At 41.1% G+C, this 23,853-nt stretch overlaps 1 protein-coding gene across 6 annotated transcripts in view; it reads left to right on the forward strand.

Annotated features, from left to right (window-relative positions):
* Positions 1-23,853, forward strand: part of fign (fidgetin) — a 122,137-nt gene that overhangs the window by 91,229 nt on the left and 7,055 nt on the right. Inside the window, exon 1 of one of the 6 annotated variants that reach the window (XM_073047426.1) lies at positions 5,405-5,447. The exons of 4 other annotated variants lie outside the window; for them this stretch is intronic. The gene's annotated coding sequence lies outside the window, so the exon portion shown is untranslated. Of the gene's footprint in view, positions 1-5,404; positions 5,448-22,103; positions 22,231-23,853 lie in introns of those variants that run through there. One more of the 6 variants, XM_073047425.1, reaches the window with a different exon arrangement.

The following is a 23,853-nucleotide window of genomic DNA, read 5'->3' on the forward strand; positions in this document are numbered from 1 at the left end:
ATGTTAGCATTCATTACAAAAGGACTAGAATATAAAAGTAAGGATGTAAGCACTGGTGAGGCCTCACTTGGAGCTTGTTTTGGTTCCTTATTTTGGAAAGGATGTGCTAAACCTGAGACGGTTAAAAGGAGATTCACAAAAATCATTCCAGGATTGAATGGCTTGTCATATGAATAGTGTTTGATGGCTCTGGCCCTGTATTCACTAGAATTCAGAAGAATGAGGGGTGACCTCATTGAAACCTATCGAATGGTGGAAGGCCTTGACGGAGTGGATGTGGAAAGGATGTTTCCTATGGTGGGGGAGTCTAAGACGAGAGGGAACAGCCACAGAATAGAGGGTCATCCTTTTAGAATGGAGATGAAGAGGAATTTCGTTAGCTAGAGAGTGATGAATCTGTGGAATTCGTTGCCACAGGTGTCTCTGGAGGCCAAGTCTTTACATATATTTAAGGCAGAGGTTGATAGATTCTTGATTGGTCAGGACATGAAGGGCTACGGGGAGAAGGCATATGATTGGGGTTGAGAGGGAAAAGGGATCTGCCATGATGAAATGGTGGAGCGGACTCTTTGGGCCAAGTGACCTAATTCTGTTCCAATATCTTAGGACCTTATGGAAAAGGGATGACTCCCTGACGAGAACATTTTAGGGAGTTAGGTAGAAAGCTGATAAACCACACCTCCAGGATAGTGGTCCTTGGATTGCTGCCTATGCAATGTGCCAGTGAGAGTAAGAATATGATGATATGGCTCTTGAATGTGGCTGAAGAATTGGTGCAGAGTATAGTGGTTCAGGTTCCTGGAGCTTTGGTATCTCTTCTGGGGAATGTATGACCTGTACAAAAATGAAAGGTTTACACATAACTCAGGCAGGACCAATATCCTTGTAGGCAGGTTTCCTAGAGCTTTTGGGGAAGTTTTAAACTAGTTTGGCAAGTGGATGGGAACCAGAGTGATTGGCCAGAGGATGGAGCAGTTGCAGTGACTGCATGTAAAGAGATAATGAGGAAATATATTGTGGAAAGGTCACAATAACATTCACTTGGATGGGTGGAAATATATCTGTTTAATGCCAGAAGTATCAGGATCAAAGGTGATTAAGTTGAGCATAGTTCAGTACATGGAATTATAACATTGAGACTTGGCTGTCACAAGGACTGGAATGGCTGTTGGATTTCCTGAGGTTTAGATGTTTCAAAAGAGACGGGGAGTGAATTGGAAAGAGGTGAGGAGAGGCATTGCTAATCAGGGATAGTATCACAGCTGTGAAATGGGAGGATGCTGTGGAAGGGTTAGAGATCAAACACTCCATTGGAAATAGACACCCTGCTACCCCCATTGGTACAGCATTGCTGAGGAACAAATTGGGTAGTAGGTTTTGGTAAGATGCAAAAGTAACATGATTGTTGTCATGGGCGACTTCATCTTCCCTAGTATTGATTGGCAACTCCTTAGGGCAAAATTTGTTACGTGTGTCCAGGATGGATTCCTGTCACAATATATAGGCAGGCCAACTAGAGGAGAGCCCACCCTTGATCTAGTCCTAGGCAATGAACCTGGTTAGGTGAGCATTTCAGGTTCAACTCCCCGGCCTTTACCATAGGGCTAGACTGTATGGGGAAGTATGTAATTGGGGGAGGGTGAATTATGATTTTATTAGGCAGCAACTTGGGAGTGGAAATTGGGAACAGATATAATCAGGGAAATGCATAATGGAAATGTGGATATTGGTTAGTGAGCATTTGCATTGAGTTCTGAGCAACACACAGACACACACCCACCCACACCCATATGCATTATATACACATGAAGAACAGGAAGATGATCAGGTTGAAGGTAGGACAGATCAGGGATAAGAAAGGAAATGTGTCTGGAGTTTAAGGAGCTGGGTAAGTCCTTAGTGAATACTTTGCTTCAGTATTCACCAGTGAGAGGAATCTTGATGAATGTGAAGGTAATATAAAACAGGATGATATGCTGGAACATGGCAATATTAAGAAAGTGGATGTGCTGGAACTTTTGGGAAAACACTAGAAAAGTTAAGTCCCTGGCCCAGGATTCTACGAGATTGCTGCACCTTTGACGATGATCTTTACATCCTCACAGGCCACAGGGCTATAGCAAAATATTGCAGGAGTAGCAAATGCTGTTCCTTTGTTCAAGAAAGATAGTAGGGATAACACTGGGAATTATATCACTGTTGGGCAAATTATTGTAGATGATCTTTACAGACAGGATTTACAAGCATGGAAAAGCATAGCCTGATTAGCGATAATTAGCATGGCTTTGTGAGGGGCAGGTCATTCCTTGTGAGCCTTTGAGATGAAGTCTGAGTAGTGGATATGGTTTATAAGGATTTTAGTAGGCCATTTGACAAGGTTAACCATGGTTCGGAAAGTTTGGAGGCATGGGATCCAGGGAATCTTGGTTGCCCACAGAAGGCAGAGGGTGGTAGTAGATGGAGTGTATTCTGCCAGGAGGTCAGTGATCAGTGGTATTTTGCAGGGATTTGTTCTGGGACCCCCCCACTCTGTGTGACTTTGATGAGGAAGTGGATGGTAGGTTAGTAGGTTCACAGATGAACATGAAGGTTGAAGGTGTTCTAGATTATGACAGGACATTGATAGGATGCAGAGCTGGGCTGAGAAGTGGCAGATGGAGTTCAATCTGGAAAAGTGTGAAGTGATCCACTTCAGGAGATCAGACTTGAAGGCAAGGTTAATGGCAGGATTTTTAAGTGTTGAAGACCAGTGAGATCCTGGGGCCCAAGTCCATAGATCCCTCAAAGTTGCCGCGCAAGTTGATAAGGTGCTTAAGAAGCCTTATATGGAGTGTCAGCTTTCATTAGTGAGGGTTGAGTTCAAGGACTGTAAGGTAATGCAATGTTGCAGCCCTGTAAAACTCTAGTTAGACCCTAACACTTGAAGCATTATGTTCAGTTCTGGTTGCCTCATTATATGAAGCATGTGGTAACTTTAAGAGAGGGTGCAGAGGAGATTTACCAGGATACTGCTTGGATTGGGGAATGTGTTTTATGAGGATAGGTTTAGCAAACTAGGACTTTTTTTGGAGTAAAGGAAAATGAGAAGTGACTTGATAGAGGTGTGTAAGATAGAGGTTTAGATTATGCGGGCAGCCAAGGACTTCTATTCCATGGCAGAAATGACTAATACAAGGGGGCATAAATTTAGGTTGATTGGAGGAAAGTTTAGGGGGATGTCAGAGTAGGTTTTCTGCACAAAGTGGAGGGTGCATGGAACATGCTGTCTGGAATAGTGGTGCAGGCAATTACTTTGGAGTAGGGGTTCCCAACCTGGAGTCCACGGACCCATTGGCTCCTTGGCATATAAATGGTTGAGAACCCTTGCATTAGGGACATTTAAGAGACTCATAATGGGTACATGGATGAAATTAAAAAATGGAGGGCTATGTAGAAGGAAAGAGTTAGATTAATCTTATAGGAGTTTAAAATGTCAGCACAACATCATGGGCCGAAAGCCCTGTAGTGTTCTTTTACTGATAAGATTCTCTGTCCTTGATATGAACAGGATAGATAAGATAGAGGCAGGGAAGTTGTTTTCACTGGTAAATGAGATTAAAGATAGAGATTAGTGTTATTTGTCACCTGCACATTGAGACAACATAGTATGAAATGCATTGTTTGCATCAACCAGCAAGGATTGTGCTAGGCATTCTGTAACTGTTGTCACGCTTCCCATGCCCACAACTCACTAACCGTAATTGTACAACTTTGGAATGTAACTGGAAACCAGAGCACCTGGAGGAAACCCACATGTTTAAGGGGAGAACGTACAAACTCCCTACAGACAGCAGCTGGCGTTGAACTCCCAATCAGTGATTGCAGACGCTATAAAGCGACGTGCTGGCTGCTACGCTATCATCGGGCCCATAGGCTCTGGATTCAGGGGAATACGTTTAGGACAGAGATTAAAAGAAACTGATTTTCCCAAGGAGTAGTGAATCTGTGGAATTCTCTGCCAGGGAAGTAGTAGAGGCTACTTCATTAAATACACTTAACACACAGATTTTTGCATGGCAGGAGAATTAAGAGCTATGGGGAAAAGGCAGATTAGTGGAGCTGAGTCCATGGCCAGATTGATCTTATTGAACGGTGGACCAGGCACAATGGGCCTGATGACCATCTCCTGCTCCTATTTCTTTAATTCTCTCCTCCCTTCTTGGCTCTCAGTAGGGTGAGTGTTGAGCTCTGAAGTTTTCTTGACTCATGGAAAAATCCATCTGACTCGTGGTTGTTCCTGGTTTTTCCATTCACCATCTGCACATCAGGCCATGTGTTTGTGTTTGATCCCCGACTTTCAACTCTGGGTGAATCTTTTTCTTACCAACTCAAGAAATAATTGCTTTTTGGGGGTTTCTGTGCCATTCTCGTAGAACAGAGATTGTGGCTGTAATTCTGATGGTTTGTAAGCTAGATCGGGCACCACAGACACTCGCAGTTCTGTTGGTTGGAAGTCTTGAATAGAATCCTGTGCGCAGTCTCTAATATTGATTTTCCTGCGGCAGCATTTAGTTGGCATTGCCATGTAGGGGCAAGGTTGATGGAGATGACAGGCTGGATTACGTGGTGATCGGTCTAGCAGTTGTCGGCACCTGTCATGGCACGACTGATGTGGACATCTGTGCAGCCTCTCACCTTGGCTGATGATGCAATATAACAGGTGCCAGTGCCATGATTTCTTGGTTGCGACAAAGCTTTGCTCCAAGCGTTTTGTCATGAGAAAGGCTCCAATGGAGGTAACTTGCTCTTTCCTTGCCAATTTATCCTTTTATTAGGCTAGTTTCCTTTCCAGCTCTGATGTTGGTGTCATCAAGAAAGATTAACTTGTTTGCTTTGGGATTCAGATTAGGAATGGCTCAAGGTCAGTCCTTGGCATAGTCCACTGCTCCAGGGTTGAGACTGTGGTGGTTGGAGCATGCTGATTGTATCTAATGGAGCTGGAGGGTGAAGAGATGTTCCATATCCCACAGAAAAAACACTTGGATGTTCCCTATCCATGGAGTTGACATTGCTGTTCAGATTTGCTCTTTTAGTGGAGGCTGTACCTCCTACTATGTTCCTGATGTTGACTTTCCGATCTCTCATGCTAGCTCAGGGTAGACAGTATAGGTGTTGAATCGTTAGAGTCCCCAGGCTAGGTTAGTAGAACAACATTCAGGCCTATGCTGTTAAGGTTGTCCATGGTGCTTTGTGTTTCCAGCTTAACTCATTTGGGAACTGGAAAATGCCAGCTCTTGATTTCTCTCAACATGGAGTGACCATTGCAAACCATGAACTAGGATTTTTGAAGGAAAAACTCCTGGTCTGATTGCATGGATGTCCAAGCAAACAGGGCAAGCCTCTGCTGTATGAACTTGGCGCACACACACAAAGGGCCTGATCTTCCAATGACCCTCAAATAGCTGCAGGTAGGTAATCATGCTTTTGAGAATATGCTGTTCCTTTGGTATACCTCCAGCCTATCTGTGCTTCTGGCTGCCTTGACTCTGAATACACTGAAGTTTCAGCAAAGCTGACGGTTATTATTAGTGAGAGATCATACAAATTGAACAGGTTGGAGGCTGGGGAAGAGGCCGGAGATGAGAATGCTGTGGTGATGTATGTGGGTGGGGGACCACACATTTGTTTGTATCTTAGAAGACACCAATGAGCTTCTGCCATCCAAGTCCTTTCACTCCTGTTGGTGTTGTTTCTGCAGAGTGCTTGTGTTTCTATTGGTCCGACTCATTCTGATTCTTCTGCCCAGTGCAAACCAACACTCAGTTGCGCACTGGTGATGTCACCCTGACTGGTGACGAAACGTTTGCGATTTAACCTCCAGGTTTGACAAACAATCCTATAAACAAGCAGCTAACCAGAACTAACAATTCTGTTTCATTTGAAAGGTATAGGGTCTTTCCCAGCCATGGCCTTCCAATGCAAAAGGAATACAGGATAATCCTAATAGAGGAAAAACTGCAGTATTTTATTCCTCCTCCTTTCATGCTCTGTTTGTATCAACATTTGATGGCAGTTTTCAGTTTTGAAGAGTAGAGTTGCTCTCTTGATGTTGGTTAATATTAGCATATGATAGTGTAAAGACTGCAGTCTCAAATCCAAGAGGTATTCTGAATTTATATTACATGATTAAGGACTGGTTATCAAAGCGGGACAGAATTTACTGGTGAAATGATGAGTTTAATATGGCTTCCCATTATTAATGTGGAAATTAAGTCGTAATTTGTGGTGAGGGAGACATACCCCATACTCCTGAGTTGTGAGTTATTACAAATTACTGGAGGAGTTGAAGTTCTATTCGGTTAGTCTCTCTGAGACAGCAGCTTGCCCTAAACCTTATTGAGCATTTAAAATAAATTACTGTATTTGCGCAAAACTTGCCAAAAAAAACAGGACTGGTATTTATCAACTTTTAAGTGCTCATTTAATCAAGAGATTTGTGTTTCTCCATTCCCGATCAACCTCCGACCCGGAAAAGAAAGAAATGTATGTGCAGTTTTATTCCTGTTCTGAGAGATTTGCATTTCATTTATTTTATTTTTGGTCCGATCTCTTTTATCTCTCTCTCTCTCTTCGTTCAGACCATCTACCCCCTCTTTATTTATCTGTCTGTACCTGGCTCTATTTCCTACCCTGTCCTGCCTCAGTTTCTTCTGCAATCCTTAATTGATTAACAAGATAAACTGTTAATGCTGTTGTTCGCTGAGGTCCCAGATGCCCTGCTGTCGGTTCAGTCTTCCAACACTTTGAAGCTGAAAGGGTTTGCTTGTTAGAAAGTATTGAGGGGGATGGGGTTGGTGCATAACTATTAGAAATACGATAAAAAAAACTCTACTGCAGTGAATTCTAAGCAACCTAAGGCTTGGACAATTTGTGCCAGGCTTGATTGAAAAGGTCAGAGTGTCGGGGCCGGAAGTGTGGATGGGCTGGTTTTCAGCTTGCTACTCCACAGGGTTTACTCGAGTCTCTGCTGAACTGAGGCTGTGGCCTGCAACAAACGGGCTACTAGATTGGCTGCAGTGATGACTGGCTTCATGATGTTGACTCGTAGCTGTTTGCTTGCTTTGGTTGTCTGCACAAATTTTTTTTTTCTGCACATTGGGTGTTTGATGTCTTTTATATTTAATGGGTTCTGTTGGGTTTCCTGTGTTTTATGGCTGCCTGTAAGGAGGCGAATCTCGAGGTTGCGTTAAGTATACACTGTGGCGTAGTGGTGAGCACAAACGCTTTACGGTACAGGTGACCCAGGTTCAATTCCTGCTGCTGCCTGTAAGTAGTTTGTACATTCATGTGAGCACATGGGTTCACCCTGAGTGCTCCGGTGTCTTCCCACAATCCAAAGGGATGCTGATTGGTAGGTTAATTGGTCACTGTAAATTGTCTCGTGAGTAGGCTAGGATTGAATTGGGAAATTGCTGGGCGGCAGTCTCCGGAAGAAGCACCTTACATCAGTGCTTTTTGCCTGATGACTTAGACCATAAGACAAAGGAGCAGAAGTTGGCCATTTGGCCCATCAAGTCTGCTCCACCATTTTATCATGAGTTGATCCATTCTCCCATTTAGTCCCACTTCCCCCGCCTTCTCACTTTAACCTTTGATGCCCTGGCTTCTCAGATACCTAACAATCTCTGCCTTAAATACACCCAATGACTTGGCCTCCACTGCCGCCCGTGGCAACAAATTCCACAGATTCACCACCATCTGGCTAAAAAAATGTCTTCGCATCTCTGTTCTGAATGGGCGTCCTGCAATCCTCAAGTCATGTCCTCTCGTACTAGGCTCCCCCACCATGGGAAACAACTTTGCCACATCCACTCTGTCCATGCCTTTCAACATTCGAAATGTTTCTATGAGGTCCCCCCTCATTCTTCTAAACTCCAAGGAGTACAGTCCAAGAGTGGTCAAACGTTCCTCATATGTTAACCCTCTCATTTCTGGAATCATTCTAGTGAATCTTCTCTGAACCCTCTCCAACGTCAGCACATCCTTTTTTGAATAAGGAGTCCAAAACTGCACACAGTATTCCAAGTGAGGTCTTACCAGTGCCTTTATAGAGCCTCAACATCACATCCCTGCTCCTATACTCTATTCCTCTAGAAATGAATGCCAACATTGCATTCGCCGCCTTCACCACCAACTCAACCTGGAGGTTAACCTTAAGGGTATCCTGCACGAGGACTCCCAAGTCCCATTGCATCTCAGAACTTTGAATTCTCTCCCCATTTAAATAATAGTCTGCCCGTTTATTTACTTGAAACCTTCTATTCACTGAACTGCCAAAGAAGGTGGTTACTACTCAGTCCCACATGAGTAAAGGTGTCTTCAAGCTAAACTAATTGACAGCTTGAACTTGTAGGTACGATACAGTGAGAACAACGATGGTGTCTGGTTACACGACTATCATAGCCTTTTTGAGAACTTTAGAAGTGTAAAAAAGAATTGTGATCAGAAAGCAGGGTGATATAAAGGAGAAAAGGAAATAAGATAAAATCTTGTCAATCTTCATTTAATCTTATTTTAGTCTTAAAGAATTCTGAAGGCATATATTTACCTGTATTTAGACATAGGAGCAGAGTTAGCCTATTCAGCCCACCAAGTCTGCTCCGCCATTTCATCACGGCTGATCCATTTCCCTCTCATCCCCATCCTTCTGCCTTCTCCCCATAACCTTTTACGCACTGACTTACTCAAGAACCTATCAACCTCCGCCTTAAATGTACCCAATGACCAGGCCTCCACAGCCCCCTGTGGCAACAAGTTCCCCAGATTGATCACTCTCTGGCTAAAGAAATTCCTCTTCATCTCTGGATGCTAGTTCTATGCAACTGTGAGAATTCATAACTCGTCTAACACTAAGGAGCAAAGGGGGGAAAGGCAGGGAGATAAGAAGCAGAGAGAAAGACTGATTGGCCACTTCCCTCATTCTAAATGGATTTGTATTTCATGTCTGTGTATGCCATGTGTTGTATATAGAATAAGCTTTTATTATAGAGTCATAGAGTGATAGAAAAGTTCTGCAAAGAAATAGGCCCTTCAGCCCATTTAGCCCATCCCAAGTCATATACGCTGCCTACTGTCATTGACCTACACCAAGACCATAGCTCTCTATAACCCTCCTATCCAAACTTCTCTTAACTGTTGAAATTAAGCTCCCATCCACCATTTGCACTGGCAACTCGTTCCACACTCTCACAACCCTCTGAGTGAAGAAGCTCCCCCTCACGTTCCCCTTAAACTTTTCATCATTCCCCCTTAACACATGACCTCTAGTTGTAGTCCCACCCAATCTAGGATTATAATCTAGGACTAAGTAGATTTTAGAGGGCAGATTGTATGATTTTAAAATAAGAATTGTTTATTGCCCTAATAGAATTATCCAGAGTCTCTAATCTGATTCACCTATGCTTAATTTTGACTTGTTATGTGCAATGCTATGCAAGTTTGACCAGTTTATGTAAAGTATATTTTAACGTTTTTATTCACTTATCAACCTGATAAACATGGAACTAATAAGGTGCACTTTTTAAACTAAATCTAGGATGGAGATTTGAGGAGTTATTGCCATTTCTAAAGCATCCAACTCTATTTCTGAGTAAAATATGAGATTTGTGTATTATATTCCAATGACTCAGTTTTAGAGTCTGTGATTCAGATCATACTGCAATACTAGAACCCAGATAAATGCTTATTTATTATAGAAAGCCTTTGCAAAGAGGATTAGTACATTTATTTATTTATCGATTGAGATACAGTGCAGAATTGGCCCTTCGAGCTGCATGGACCAGCAATCCCCCAATTTAACCCTAGCCTAATCACAGAACAGTTCACAATGACCAATTAACCTATCAATCAGTATGTCTTTGGGCTGTTGGCGGAAACCAGAGCTCTTAGAGAAAACCCGCATGGTCATGGGGAGAATGTACAAACTCCTTACTGGCAGTGACGGGAATTGAACCAGCGTTACTTGTACTGTAAAGCGTGGAGCTATTGTGCCACCCCATTTATTAGGAGGCAAAGGTGTGAAGTTGTTTTAGTGTTCAAGTAACACACTTCTACTGCTGAATGTTGCGGAATATTTTTTTTTAAGTTAAGGTTCCTGTGGAAGAATTTAAAATTCTAAGAGCTTTAGATTTTTACATTGCGTTTTTCCCACACTATTATTTTATTGCAGGCTAAATATCTACTGATTGATTAAAGCAGACACCCTTAAACTGGCAATAATATTTTTGTTTCTTTATATTTTTAAAGAGATCTTGTGTTAATACCCTTTCCCTCCTTCTCTAATGAAGTATTCTTCAGTGGAATTTATCTGCACATGAAGTGTGTAGTTTAATTCAATTCAACTTCCACACCCATAGATCAGTTTAGTATAATCCAATTCATTTTATTTGTAAGTGGTTGCATAAAATATGCAGTTGCTGATTTGTATATATAAGTTTCTTGGAAATAACATTCCAGGAAATGTCTTCATTTCGCTTCCATGTAATGCAATCTTAGGCAAAAGTCTTAGGCACATTTATATGGCTAGGGTGCTGAAACGTTTGCACAGTACTGTATTTGTCAACGTGGAGGAGAGAGTGAGTTTGTAAATCTGTGGTGCTCAATTAGTTAAGGTTGGGCAGTAAAATACAATTGTACAGCTTGCTAATTACAATGATTATTGCATTCAGTTGGTTCTAGCCACTGTTCATTGGAAGAGCTGCGTTAATACAGCATTTTTCACACCTCTTTCAGAATGTCCCAAAGTGCCTCACACCAGTGAATGTGTTTGAAGCACAATACTTGTTGCCACATTTTGAAGATTGGTAGCCAATTTATGAGCTGTGATTTCCCATCAACGGCAAGATAATAATGACCAGATAATCTGTTGCATAGTACTGTGCAAAAATCCTAGGCACATATATAGTTGCAGGAAAAAGTTTGTGAACCTTTTGCAATTACCTGGTTTTCTGCATTAATTACTCATTAAATGTAGTCTGATCTTCATCTACGTCACAATAATACACAAACACAATCTGCCCAAAACCATTAAAACACAAACAATTGCACTGCTTGTCGTCAATACAAAGTATACCATTTAAACAATCACAGTCTAGGTCAAAAAAAGTATGTGAACCTCTAGGGTAATGCCTTTTACAACAGCTATTAGAGGTCAGGTGTCTCAATCAATGAGATGAGATTGGCAGTGTAGGTTGTAAATGTGCCCTGCCCTATAAAATAGACACAAAGTCATGTTACTGACAGAGCCTGCTCTTCTCAAGAAAGATCTGTTTATGCGCACCATGCCTCAATCAAAATGGCTTTCAGAGGACCTCAGAAGAATTGTAGAGATGCATGAAGCTGCAAAAGGCTACAAAAGAATTTCTAAAGACCTGAGTGTTCATCAGTCCACAGTAAGAGAAATTGTCTACAATTGGAAGAAACTCTGTACTGTTGCTACTCTCCCTGGGAGTGGGCATCCTGGAAAGATCACACCAAGAACACAATGTGCAATGCTGAAGGAGGTGAAAAAGAAACCAAGGGTAATAGCAAAAGACCTCCAGAAGTCTCTAGAACTTGCTGAAGTCTCTGTTCATGTGTCCTCTGCAAGAAAAACACTATAGAATAGTTTTCTTGGAAGGACACCACGGAGTAAACCACTGCTCTCAAAAAAAAGACATTGCTGCAAGTCTCAAGTTTGCAAAAGACCACCAATGCTTCTGGGACAATGTTCTGTGCACAGATGAGACAGTAGTTAATTTTTTTTTGTCAGAATTGCACACCGCTATATTTGGAGGAAAAAGGGCAGTGCACACCAACACCAAAACCTCATCTCCAACTACAAAGCATGGTGGAAGGAGCATCATAGTGAGAGTTATTCATGCAAGGTATCTCATAAATATTGATGAACTGAAACAGTTTTGTATGGAGGAATGGTCTAAAATTCCTCCTCCTCATTGTACCAGTCTGATCAGCAGCTGCAGGTGGAGGTTAATGTTATTAAAGTAGGTTCTATCAGTTTTAAATACAAGAGTTCACATACTTTTTCCAATCTGGACTTTGAATGATTAAACAGTGTGTTCAATAAAGACATGAAAAGTACAATTGTTTGTATGTTATTAGTTTAGGCAGGTTGTGTGTGTATTATTGTGACAGATGAAAATCAGACCACATTTTATGGGTAATTGATGCAGAAAACCAAGTAATTACAAAGGGTTCACAAACTTTTTCTTATAACTATATGTAGCTAAAGTGCCTAAGAATTTTGCACAGTACTGTATTTGTAAACATGGAGCAGAGAGCGAGTTTGTAAATCTTGTTGGAGCAAAGAATGTTGGCAATGGTGATGGTGGAGTATCAGCGAGGGGCATGAGACAGGTGACAGAGAAAGAGTGGTGCTAGGGGCAGGGGGTAGCATGGGTGCCTGAGCCCCAGCCCTGAAACACCAAACAAGGACATTTGATTCCAAACAATTAGTTTATTGGTCTTTACAGAATGTCTCTCTGGTACTTCCTGCTCCCTCTCTTCTCTCTTCCCCTTTTCCCAATGATGGTTCCCCTCTCTCTGTCCCCTTCCCACTCTCAGTCCACAGTAGTTACCCATATCAGAATCAGTTTTATCATCACTCGCATGTCATGAAATCTTTTTTGAGCAGCAGTACAGTGCAATACATAAAGTTACTATAGTTCTGCGCAAAAGTCTTGGGCACCCTAGAGATAGAGAGATAAATTTTGTTGTACTGTATAAAGCTGAGTTTTTTTTTTAAATGTCTAACTTATTCATCAACATACTGCAAAAAGTAACATTCGATTTAGCGGTAGCCATTCTTGCAGTAATTATGATTAATGTAATCTATTTTCCCCTTCTCCTTCTCTTCACCCCTCCCATATTCCCAATTCACTCTTCTTTGACATAAGCTTTAGACCTTTGAATCTTCCTTTTTTTTGTCTTCTTGCTAGTGGATATTGTAAGTTGCTCCATCCCCGTAGGCATAATCGTTCTCTTCAGAACTGCTGTCGTCATATCTGTCTTTTCAAAAATGCACCCTTGAGCTCGGTCCTTCCAAACCATGTACCCGTGTCCAACCAATCACACCAGTCATGTGATTAAAGTGCTGGAATAGAGGCCCACAGATCCCAGAGTGAAGTCGCACTATGCCAAATGGCAAAATGAAATTCAATAAACCTGATTACTCATTGGCTATTACCAAGCCATTAAATGGTTAAGGAAGGTGACTAGTTGTAATAAAGCCTAGATGGTTTACAAAATGAACACCAGTCTAAGTGTTGGGGCTCCATTGCTAATAAATACTGTGTTGCCTGTACCGTCCTCCTCCCTTGCAGACTAGGAGACTTGTGTCTGAGGGTCTAATGAGTCCAGTGTAGAATCTGTAGACTCTACTGAAGGTTGAGCAGAGGTGTTTGATTGGTAGGTGGATGTGCACTATGGGAGTTGGTGTTCTCTTTCACTTCTACTCACTGAGCTTTCAAATATTTTTCAAGTGCCTCAGTGCAAACCTGCATCTCTATTTTGAGCAGTTACAGGCAAGCAAGTTGTTAGACATATTGAATTTTCTCAGCGAGGCTTTGTATGCATCCCTGTACCGCCTTGTTAATTTCTTGTCATTATTAAAGCTCAGATAAGGATCTATTTCAAGAGTCCCAAGTTGGGCATTAGAGCAACATGGCCTGCCCGTCGGAGCCAACTGAATTTAAATAGGGCTGCAGTTATGGCAAGGGAAAGGATGTTAACATTGGTTTACTTATCCTTCCATTGGATTTGGAGAGTTAGCATGAACAACGTTCAGCACGGACTAGAAAGGCCGAGATGACCTGTTTCCATGCTGAAATTGTTATATGGTTATATGTGCTTTTCTGGTGCTTAGAGATATCTGCTTTTGATAATCTAAATCTCTGAAGAGTCCAAGAGGATGCAGCTTACTTGTACCTAATTGATCACCTTTTTTTTAGGAATTGATCTTCAGACAGCAAAAGGTTTTGTTTGCAGACTGGAGGCAGTGGTGTCTTTCATCTCAGCGAAATTGAAAGTAGCTCACATTTTCCAGGATCCTAGAAACCTTTGGAGTGAGATAGTAGTAAAGTGTGTATGGGGTCCAGTTGATAGGACATGTACTTTGCAAGACTTGACTGTAATGACCCTTTCTCCAGAGCATTTCAGTTAAACAGTCAATCAGAATTTTGAGCTTAGTCACCAAATGTGCATATGCATAAATGTGGTCTGTGTGCTGTTCAATGAATCAGGTGGGGTGGAAGCAAAGTAGGCTGAAAATAATTCTCTTTTGGCATTTTGATTAGCTCCAGTTCCTGTTTTCTATCTTGAGGTGCCACTGCAAAGGGTCCACTCAGCCATCTCCTCCAAGTGGCCAAAGTGCTGCTTCTCGAATCAAAATGTGAATTCATGACAACTAGAGTTGAAGTCTACACGATACTCATTATGCAGCAAAAGATATATATAAGGGGCAGCTTCAACCACTATAAGTGCCTTTTCTTGAATTCATAACTGCCTTTAACTCCATCAATGAGTGCATCTGTGATAAATCTTTCTTAAATTTTGTCCACACAAAGAAATGTACTGTTTGCATCTGCTGCATTATATGGCATGCAAGCCATGATTCCAATCAAAATATCTATAGCATATCCTGTCTTAGTGCAGGCTGGATCAAGTAAGATTGTTTTATAGCATCAACACTTTACACATGTATGGCCTGAGTTATAAGGAAAGATTGAATAGGTTAGGGCTTCATTCCTCAGAACGTAGAAGATTGAGGAGAAATTTGGTAGAGGTATATGAGGGGTATAGATAGGGTAAATGCAAGCTGGCTTTTTCCATAGAGGTTGGGTGGGATTACACCTAGAGGTCATGGGTTAAGTGTAAATGATAAAACGATTAAGTGGAACAGGAGGAGATGCTCAGGAATATCAGGAGAGGGTGGAATGAGCTGCTAGCACATTAGTGGTGTATGCAAGCTCGATTTCAGTGTTTCAGAGAACTTTGGATAGATACATGGATAGTAGGGGTATGGAGGGCTACAATACGGGGGCAGGTCAGTGGGAGTAGGCAGTTTAAGTAGTTTGGCATGGACTAGATGGGCTTATGGGCATGTTTCTAACTCAATGACCAAGTCCCAAGAAATTAACTTAAAACAAAATTTCCGGAAATACTCAGCAGGACAGACAGCAGAGAGAAGAGGAGTTGGCCTTTCAGGTCATTGGCCTTTCATAACATTTAGTAAAATAGGTTTCAAGTGTCATGTGAATCCTTTTAAGTGCCTCCAAATAACCTTTGGTCTCTCTTGCAAAGCAAATGTGTCCCTAATTTGAATCACAAACAACCTTCTATGTGGCTGTGGCCATGGTCCATTAACTGCCCTTGTTTCTCTCACACTCTCTCTAGGTCTTTGACACAATTCAGTACACCTCAAAATTTTCTTTTGCCTGTCCAGTTTATTGACACTGCCTATCTTTGTTTGATTGACATGAGAGTATCTGTACAATTAATTTTCTCCCAGGGATCTGTATGTGATCCTGTCCTCTGAGCTGGTCCCCTTTGGCACAAGTTCAAATTCACCTCAAGTTCAATTCCACATCTCTTGATTGTATTTGTTTGCTTCTTCTTCTCCCTTGACTCAATGTCATTAGATTGCTTATTTGTTATGCTGTTGCACAGTACTGTATTTGTCCATGTGGAGCAGAGAGTGAGTTTATAAATCTGGTGGGAGCAAAGGATGTCGGGAATGGTGGAGGTGGAAACCTGCGGGAGGGGTCTGGGACAGGTGGCGGAGTGGTGGGTGGCGTGAGTACAGACACCAAGCAAGGTGATTGGATTCCAAACAATTTGATTTATTGATCATTACAGAAATCTCTGGTGCTTCCCAATCCCTCCCCTCTCCCTACCCCCTTCCCACTCTCAGTCCGCAATAGAACCCATATCAGAATCAGCTTTATCAGCACTCACATATGTCATGAAATTTGCTTTTCTTTTGTGGTAGCAGTACAGTGCAAAACATGAAATTACTACAGTACTGTGCAAGTCTTAGCCACCCGAGCTATATTCGTGTACCTAAGAATTTTGTACAGTACTGTATATGCTGCAGTTTTCTCCAGCTAAACTTTGGAGAAAATTAAGCCATCATCATTGGGATACACATTTCCTTACTCCTGCCAATTGTCCATTGATCCTCCGATTATTAACTTAATTGACCTAGCTGTTAAAATTGTATACGTTCATATCCTACTGACATCAGCTCTAACTCTTCTCCAGCCCCCTCTGACTCTCTTCTGTCTTTCCAATGCTTTCCCATTTGGATCCTGATCACAGACCTTCCTAAGCTTTAGTTTTCAGCACTGCTTGTTCTATCCCCACTTGCTCATAACTCTCAGACATGCTGAGCTGTTTTGGATACAGACATGCTGAATGTCAAATGTGAAGTCTCATCCATTTTGAATTCTTCAATGACCTTGCTCCTTCTGTCTCTCCCCAACCTTCAGCCAGGCAATCTACATAAAGACTTCTTTTGTGACTGGCAATATGTTCATTCTTCTCTCATTTAAAGATGTGAAGTACAATTATTATCAAAGAACATGTATATCATACAACCTTGAGATTTGTCTGCTCACAGACAGTTACAAAGCAAGAAACCCAAGGAACCCAATTTTTAAAAAAGATCAAAACCACTGCACAGAGAAAGGAGAGGAAAAAAAACACAATCAGGCAATTGCCCCACTTTTTACAGAAGCAACCTGAACAACTTAATTTTAGATTTCTTTCCATAACCCACCCCACTCCCCTGTCTCCTGCTTTCCTCAAGCCTCCTTTAGTTTACCAAATTCTGGTAACTTGTCCTAATATTTGCATGATTTGTATTGCATGAATTAACCTGTCAGTACTGAATTCTTCTTCTTAAGCCCTTAGCTCCCAATGGAGCATAGGCCATCACTGACCTCCGGTCTCTGTCGTCCTCTGTTCTGAGCCAGTTTCTCAAGGGTGGATCAGGAGTGTCCCCGTCATCTCATTTCGGCCTTGAAGTCTCTTCTCCTTGTGTTCTTTGCATGTCTCTTTTTCCTCTTTCCTTGGGGATTCCATTTTAACGTTGGCTGGCTTCCTCAAGGTATGGCCGATCCACCTACATTTCAATTTGTATATTTAATGCCTTGAATTGGGAAAGAAATTCGGCCAGCGTTCCAGATTACTACTGTAATGTGGAAGCAGGTTCACGGATTCAGTGAGTGAGACAGAAAATGCCGATTATGAGTAAGCATATTAATCATTTATTTACGAACAGTAAAAGATTCATCCAAATATCTAATTCCCTGAGTTACACAAACTACAAAACTAAATATTCAACAGACGCTTAGCAAAGAGTGTACGTGGGCCCTCTAAGTCTGGATTGTACCTTCCCAATGGTTCTTCAGCACCAGTCACAACTTCAGTGTGAAGCGTAGCCTGGGAATGAAAGGAAAGAGCAGCCAAGCCTCCCGCGTCTGCTGTTCTTATACCCGAGACATGTGGAACCAGATGACACACAAACGAACCAATGGGAAAGAGCTGCCGCGTACTTCAAACAGGCCAAGTGATGGTGGGAGCATGGTGGAAGAGGTTTTCAACCGATCCATGTAAGCTAACCCCCCACCCCCATGTAATAGTTACTGAAGTGTTACTGAATAGTGTTATAAAGTGCAAAAAAGAAGGGACTTTGTGTTAGCTGTGGTACCTTCTATGAATAGCTTGTGACATTTTCTATAAATGCTTCCGCATTGACAGTAACTGTTTGGGTAAAGCTACCAACGTCCATAGAACAGTAAGAATTTCTAACTTCCAGAAATAACAAATAAACATTTTTTAAGTTTCATTATGCTGCAGAATTTAATAACTTACTTTTTGTTTTCCTGGCTCTCTGCAAACAACTTCTAGCTAATTTCTTAATTGTATTAGTAACGACAGGTTCTTTACGGTATTGCAACTTGCAATGTCAATGCTTCACAACACAACCTTCCTTTGATCTATACTGCATGTTTCAAGGCAGCATGAGATGCCAACGTGATAACGTGAGGTCATCAGACTGCTGCCTGTGATGGAGGATTTATTAGTAGCACCTATGGTGAGCTGTATCTGCTCGAGTTATTTGTGTGAATAGGAATCCACAATACACCAGCAATGTGCTTGCCTTTATGTGATATTAATATTGCCTTATGTAACCATGGAATCTGATTTATCTTACTTGTTTTAATTTTTTTTCTTTAGTTCTGTTTTTGGTTTGATTACTTACTGGCCCCCTTATGATGTATTCACAGCTTTAGCGTACAAGAAGGCTACACATTTTGGGGCATTGCAATCTCGCCAAACAATGCACACAGCAGAAATGCTTGTGATTATGGATCTTGACCTCTATTTGGAGAGTTTACACCTGACACAAAATCTCACTGAGTGCAGCGCTTTCTAAGTGTTGCTTTTTGCAAGGGAGCTAACTGAGAATCGAATCGAGCAATTTCCCCCTTAAACTTGCCAATCACTAGTCTTGATATTTTATCATTATTCTGCACATTTATTGATTATGCTGAAAGAGAATAACATGTCTAAATAGAGGGCTTGATGTTTGTTAAGCTAATTCTGTGTGGTTTTGGTATTACATGTTAAAGTATTCTGTAATATTAATTTAATACTCTCAATCTGTCCTTCACTTCCAAGAGACTTCACCAAGAAGCCCCACAGTGCAAAATGCAACCACCCCAACTGGTGGGAAGAGGCTGGAAGCCGACTGGTACACCTGAAGGAAGAGTACATTTTTTAAGGCTGTAAATAGTTAATGAAACACAATGATAACTTTTTGTCTGCTTTATAACATTTGCAAGTTGATGGTCAGTTGCAATGTTTGCACATTCAATTGGCTACTGGTGTCACACAGCAGCTTATTGTATTTCTGGTATGCACTTAACAGCAATAATTACATTGAATTCTGTCTTTAATTATTTTGTAAAATATTTTACTTGATTTCAGTATTGTTGATTAACTCAATTTTATACAAAAAAAAGTGAATTTTCTGCATTGAACAACTTAGAACATTAGAATCTGGCCCTAGACAATGAAACTTTAGTTTGATGTCAGGACTATTTTGCAATCTACTGGTTACAAAACAGCTTAACATTTATAATTGTGGTGAAAATTGGCTGTTACGAACTTGTTACAGGTTTTTTTTAACATGGTGGTTTATTGAACATAGTTACTTAATAAGCATCTTTAGTATTGTAAATCGATGAAAACAGTAATGAGTCTGATGAGCGTGAATTTCAATTACAGTGCTCTCCCAGCATAAAATTCTTTTTTGATGGTGGTGGAATCCAGCTACAAGGCATCATGAGAACAGCCACCTCTGTGTTTTCTTTCAGCTGTTCTATAATGAATAGTGAATTGTGCAAACGGCAGTCCAATTTACGTGGTGGGAAATTGGATGGACATACTGGAGACGCAGTCATGTTTGCTTAAAAATGGCAAAGAATACAGAGATTAATAGTACTAAATAAGGTCAGCTTTGTGCTGTTTGCTGACCGAGTCTGGGTGGTGAAAATATTACTTTGTGTTTTCAAAAAAAGACTTGTTAATCCTGTAAAAATGATTCTGAACATTGCTTACCAGAATACAGGAAAATCTTATAAACCATCCATTTAAAAAAAATCAAACTTCATGCAGCAATTTTTTGCATGCTTTGCTGGAGATTGACATTGACAAAGCATAAAGAACGTACTGTAAAATCTTGTAGGTTTTTATCATTGAGAAGAAGGCTCGACCACCAAGCGTTGTTAAATTATACAAAAGTGCATTCTTTGTGAGTCTTTTGAGGTGCTAATCAGTGGAATGTGAGCCGAGGCCCTCGAGCCAGTCAGAAACTATTTCATTATTGGTATGTTGTGTAATCAAACTCGGACAAAAAATGATGCTGTGGACATTCCATCCAGTTCCCTTCTAAACTAACAACCTAAGTGTGATTCTTTCTCCCCCCTTGTCGCATTCAAGTGTGTTTGACATTACTGGTAATAAACTACAGAAGGGATCTCAGTGATTTAAGTCGATGAGGATGAACAACTGTTGACTGGTGCACATGGAGGTGACAGTCCCCCCACTGTCAAATTGAAGATTGGATATTTCATTCGGGCTGCCACTATCCAATGCCATCTTCCCCCACCAACCGAATGCCAGGGTTCCTGTGTTGACAATGAGCCTCTGCCTTCCCTACTACAGAATGAACTTTGGTCTTCTTGCGCAAAAGGCAGCAAAACATGAGTCGTTAGTTTCCGGCTTCTCTTACACGAACTGCAAGGCGGCTTTAATGCTGCCAGAAGCTCCGAAATCAATTTCTCAACAGTTGGCCGTTTTGGGATGATTTGGGAATATGCACAGGAAGGGAATACGCCCAACACTAAATTAATAATCTACCAGCCACCCCAGTATGGATCACTTGTCTACTCTTTTTATTTGTTTAAATGTTTATGGTAGCACTGATGTGGAGGAGAGAATTTTGCACATGGGTAATACTTGTGTCCGTAACTTGAAATGTTTGCAGTGAAGCTAGACTTGCAAACAGTTCTGTTTTAAGCATATCCACAGAGAATGGGCCGAAGCTTTCAGCCACAGTTCAAGCTATGGTTGAATGGCTTCAAGTCAGTCATTGTAGTTCATTTTAATTTTCTGTTTCTATTTTATTTAACATTTGATGTTGCGGGATTGCATCGGTACCTGCTGTAGACACACACTGTCTAGAGAAAAGCCTTATGAGATAGTCGTCGGTGCCTCCTATGCAAATAAAATCAAAATAAAATTAAGTAATTTGCCCCAAGATGTAACATAATCTGCAAATGCAAGGTGTGAAAGTGTGATTTGAAAGAAATGCTCTTCTGCCTGAATTTAAATTGGAATCTATTAGCCTTGGAGAGCAAGTTCCTCAGCTACATTATTCTTCGTTAACATCACGGATGAAGTGGGCGGGGTGTCTCTGAATTTAATTCTAATGTTATTAGCCAACTACATTAACACCATGAATTCCTGTAGTTTGTATAAAATAAACTCCAAGCACACAACCAAGTGAGTAATCACCATTCTGCTAAATATTTATAATTAATCTTAAAGAAGCCTATTAGTCCAAGAAATAAAATAACAATCAATTTGGAGCCATGGTCCTTAAGAATCACAAAGTAAATTTTGTTGGGCAACATGACAAATAGTGAACTGTGGCTGTTTCTAATTATTTAATTACAAGCACTAATTGCAGAGAAAGTGCAAGGGATTTTGACAGAATTGAAGCTGAAGTTCAGTATCCTCTGTTTATTCATAACGTGCAAGAAAAGCTGCCTCCCATGGCAGTTGCACATTAAGGTCCAAAGAGTAATACTGATTAATTATTTTAGTGCAGAATCACTGACATTTAAGCTGGTTATTGTGTCAAGTTCTTGATGAGCTGATAATCAAATAATTTTTAACTAATTCCCAAGCTTCACAAATAATCACCGAATCAACGGTTATGCTCATGAAGTGTATGTTTTAAGTTCCATTATAGAATCTTTATTTTCATTATTTATGTTTTTAACTTCAGTGGGTGCTTGATGATATTGTCTTGACCTTGCTGCAATGAAATATTCTCCCTACTCATCCCTGCATTTTTCAGCCAGCGCGCATATTCTGTCTTCTCATTTTCATACATTGCTTCAGTGCTAAGTTAGAAGCGTAACAAGGGTGCCAACTATATTGTGGTTTTCTTTGAATTAAACCCAGTAAATTAACACAATTAACAAAGCATCATCCTGTTAATTAGCTCCCAGAGTCTGGTGCAGTGGTTTGCTGATGCCGGCGAGGGTGTCAGATGGGAATCGACATGCTGTTCTGTTACCAGGCAAACAGTATGTTGCATTTGTTTAGTAGAGCACAGCTACAGCAGCCGCATCTGATGCCTCATCCAGGCTGTGAACAGCTAAAGAGAAGGAGGAGGAGAAGAAGAGGAGGGGGTGGGAGCTGTAAAGAAAAGACAGTAATAATTCAGAGTGAAGCAGTGCCACAGATGCTTCGATTCAACTGGGCCTTCCCCTTATCACAGAATCTGTGCCAGAGGGCAATGGACTGTTTGTGGAAAAAACACTTTTGGTAATATGATCGAGATTAAGGGAGCCTGTTGATACAGCTGCAGCAAACAGTAACGTGTGCCATGCACAGGTAAGACTTGGCAGAGAGTTAGATGACACTTTTGGGGTGAGTCTGTGTCTCTACGATTTATGGGAATGAAGTGAGGCATTATTGCACATTGCGCCGTGGATCTCGTGCAACCTTAAATATCTCTGCTCAGCTTCACAGTGCTTGAGTTTGTGTGAAAATGGCAGGATTATGCTGCCCAGTGCCTTTTGTACCCTGAAGGCTGCTAAAGAAAGAGGACTGGCAGACAAGTGACACTTGCTTTTTCAGAGCTTCGACAACAGGACTAAGAAGCAAAAAGGGCCAGTTGTAATTCATGCCGAGTTGTAGGCTTTGTGTGATGAAAGCGATGGAGCGCTGCCTGGAAGATTGCTTTGCTACACTCTGTGAAGCAGATTTGAAACTGTCTCAGACCACTCAGATGAGAGTTGGATTAGAGAATGACCTGAAATGTCTGTGTCATATTGTTCTGCACGGGGTGTATTATACCACGCTAACTAGATGTTCGGTATAAAATCAGAAAGGTATCCTAGCAGAGATATGTCAGCTGTGTCTCATGTTTTATATTAGAAAGAAAACGGAAACTGCATTAAGAAGTGACCAGCAACTCTCTTACCTTTGATTGCTTTTTCAGTAACGGGCTCTGCTGTGAGATGGGATCATTAGTGTAGTTTTTGTAAATTAAAATGGCAAATGTAACATTACTTCATGCAAGAAAATCACCATGAATGATTTTGCAATGCATTTATATATAATATGAGAGAATGAGAAATGTTGACAGTTTTTTTCCTGATGTTTATACCACAGTTTCTTAATATAAATTCATTACAAAAACCCACTAAAATGGTTGTGCAAGCACAGAATAATTTAAGGTTAGATGTAATTTAAATATACCACAAAAAACACTAAAATGTGTGTGCAAGCACGGAATAATTTAAAGTTAGATGTAATTTTAAAACACATTGTTCCCAGCGGCTGAAGACACAAGTTGAAAAAGGTTGCCATAAAAATATTATATTCTTTTGTTAAATCTCTCCTGAGGAGATGTAACTTGTTTTCCAACCAGGAGTGGGGTTTTGGTCACATACATTGTGCACTTGTGCTGCTGACCTCCATCTCCAAGTACCTGCCAATCATCATGCTTGTGCTGAGCAGTGGAAGCCAGTGGCTTCACCGGATTCAGTAGACGCTAGCCTCCGTAAAAGGAGTTATATACTTTCAGAGTGGGTAGTGTTTAGAAAACATCAACCCTCTAGGAAGGTTGTACAAGAATTCTTAAGCTAATACGTCAAAGAATCCTTAAACTGATATTATTAATGGTGAAAACATCGCAGTCTCATTGGTATTGAGATGCAGTACAAACCTGTGTAAGCACTTGATGCTACTGCACGTCAGTCAGGAGTCCAAGCATCGAGCAAACTGCTGGAGGAACTCAGCAAGTCGGACAGCCTCTGTGGAGGGTAATAAGCTGTCGATATTTCAGGGTGAGACCCTTCATCAGGATCTCAGCCTGAAATGTCCTGATGAATGGTCTTGGACCGAAACATCAACTGTTTGTTTGTTTGTTTATTTATTGAGATACAGCATGGAGTAGGCCCTTGCCGCTCTTTGAGCTACTCCACCCAGCAACCCCCGATTTAATTCTCG

Source organism: Hemitrygon akajei, chromosome 5 (assembly GCF_048418815.1).
Source record: "Hemitrygon akajei chromosome 5, sHemAka1.3, whole genome shotgun sequence".
NCBI classification, from domain to species: Eukaryota; Metazoa; Chordata; class Chondrichthyes; order Myliobatiformes; family Dasyatidae; genus Hemitrygon; species Hemitrygon akajei.